General features: G+C 64.7%; 1 protein-coding gene across 1 annotated transcript in view; it reads right to left on the reverse strand.

The window, feature by feature from the left end:
• Positions 1–2,616, reverse strand: part of LOC102503362 (netrin-G2) — a 70,374-nt gene that overhangs the window by 5,788 nt on the left and 61,970 nt on the right. The window lies entirely within an intron of this gene.

A 2,616-nucleotide genomic window follows, 5' to 3' on the forward strand; every position in this document is an offset into this window, starting at 1 on the left:
CTCTTTCCAGGCCATGCAGAGGTCCGAGCAGGGGCCCAGCGCCCACCCCACCCACGTGTGTACTTACTGCCAAAGGCGGAGCCTGGAGCGGCACCTACGGGGAGACAAGCTGGTCACAGAGCTGGCTGCCTGGGGAGGAGGTGTCTGTCTGTCTCCTTGGGCAGGGCAGGGGGATACCTGGAGGTCCCTCCCTGTGCCAGAGGCAGGCACCTTGGAGGTTAGGAGCGCCTGCCTTGGCACACCGCTGCTACCAGGGATGAGGGGTGTCCCTCTCTTGTCCTGCACTGTCCCCTCCAGGCTCCCAGTGGGCCCTCATGTGTGACCGGCTCTGCATGGGAGAACCGCTATGAGCTCATGTTATGGGGGATGCTGAGTCTCAGAGGCGCACCCTCTGGGCATGCGGAAGTACCAGACACACTCCGGGAAGTGCCACGTGGGCCCTCTCAGTTCATCTTGGGCTTTCGGGCCCTCCAGTGCGTAGGGACTGTCGCAGGGTACTCCCAGCTGGGAAGCGGGGAAGGGCTGGGTAACGAAACCCAAGGTGGCGGCCTCCATGCGGGAGCGCTCTGTGCGGCCGGGTGCACCCTCTGTCCTCACCACACCCCTGCGCAGGGGTTTTCTTAGGGTCCTGATTCTGAGGGCATACCAGCCCGGAGCGGCAGAGGCGTGACCGGGACGGGGTCAGGTCTGGGCTGTCTCTGCACGGCGTAGCCTCCAGGCCGAGGGAGGCCTAAGGCCAGTTCTGACCAGGGCTTCGCAGTCTGAGGACAGGGTCATCTTAGACGAAGGAGGGGCCGGGCCGCGTTGCCGTGTTCCTGAGCCCAGGCGTGGTTGGCAGGGCAGCCTGGGGGGGCCTGGGAGGACCAGCCCCCCACACTCGCCCCTCCCTTCATCGCCACGTCTGGGTAGGCACCGGGCTGGACCCCAGGCATCCGGGAGGTACAGCCACAGGGAGCCCACAGGTGGACATGAGGTGCCAAGCAGGGCTCCAGGGCGGGGGTGGGCAGAGAGGCCAGGCAGCCTCTGGGCCTGCCTGGAGGGTAAGGGCCAGGAGTGTGGGGCATCTGGCCGGGCAGGCAGAGGGGGGAGGCGATCTCCCAGGGCCCTCGTACATGGTGAGGGGTGAGGGCTGGGGTCTTTGTCCTGAGGGCACCAAGAGAGAGCTCAGTGGTGGTGGGGCACGACAGCGGGGTTGAGGACAGCAGGTGGGGATGGAGGGAGGGTGGCCCCGGGCGTCGGCACCTCTTTCTGGGAGTCATGGGGAGGGGAGTGGGAGGGCCTGTTTGACCCATGTCTGCTCCCAAGTGTTCAATAAGAACCTCTTCTTCCTGGGGCTTGGGGCCTCCCAGACAATTTCTGGAGACCCATGGGGAAAAGGGGGCCCCAGGAGCCTCTCCCATACAGGGAAACTCTAGTCACCGCCCTCCTGCAGGGAGGAAGGGAGGAGGGATTTCAAAGACGGGAGGCGGCCTGCAGCCCGGCAGTGGGTGGGGACCTGCAGGTAGAAGTCCTGGTCCGTGGGTTCCCGGGTTGGGGGGACAGGAGACCTCACAGAATCCCCCAGGAGCAAGCAAGCAGAGGGAGACCCAGAAGTGATGAAGGGGGAGGGGAGGGGCTGACAGGCGGATGAAGGGGAGCCCAGGCTGCCGGTCAGTCAGGGAGTGATGGTGACTCAAAACAGGCTTCAAGAAAGACTGGGGTGCAGGGACGGGGACAGGGACGGGAGGTGGGCGAGGGGCAGCTGTCAGGGCCAGGAGCTCCGTGCCTTTGAAGCCCATGGGCGCTGCTGGGTGCCTGGCAGGTTGGCCCTTCAAAGGCCTGTCGGCCCTGCCCCGCACACGCATGCACGACAGCCTGTCACAGGCCGGCTGTGGCTTCCAGCTTTGATCAGCTAAAGTCACTTAAATCTTTCACCGTGGAGGGAGGGTGCCCAGAGAGGCGGGGTGGTTTTCGTGCAGCCTTTGGCGTCAGAGCCTTGGGTCCCAGAGCTGGCACGTGACTCGGTGTTACACCTAGCAGGGCCCTGGGGTTCCCCGTACCTCAGTTTGCCCATCTGGAGAGTGGGGTGTCCTTGTGAGGGCTCAGGGAGGCCCCGTGCATGCAGCATGCCATGGGGTCTTAGGCACGGACAGAGCTGTGACAAGGGTCAGACATCAGGCCAATTGCAGGGGTGGGCCGGGGAGAGCTCACCTAGGGCCAGCCTGGGCCCTTCTTTACTGGCTGCCCATGGCCTCCCTGGGAGTCATGATTTCAGGAGACACCCACAATGGTCCAGGGCCCCCCGATGAGTAGGGTGCCCCAAAGGGTGTGGGTGGACTCAGGCTTCCTGGCACGGCTGGGCGAGGAAAGGACAGAGCCCAGGCAGAGGGACCAGGTGAGGGCCTCAAAGATCCCTCTGTGGCGTGGTCAGGAACCCAGTTCTGGGGGCTGCTCTGAGGATGGGGGGCGGCGAGCATGTGGTAATGGTACCCCGGACGCTCCTTATCAGAGATGATTTGCCTGGAGTGGGGTCTCCAGCATGCTCCCCACCATCCCCAGGGACCTCCTGGCCAACCTTCAGAGGAAGGGGAAGGGCGGCAGGGAAGGTGCTGAGCATGCATCTCTGGTCCCCGTGAG

Source organism: Tupaia chinensis, unplaced genomic scaffold (genome assembly GCF_000334495.1).
Source record: "Tupaia chinensis unplaced genomic scaffold, TupChi_1.0 Scaffold143602_1, whole genome shotgun sequence".
Lineage (NCBI taxonomy): Eukaryota > Metazoa > Chordata > Mammalia > Scandentia > Tupaiidae > Tupaia > Tupaia belangeri.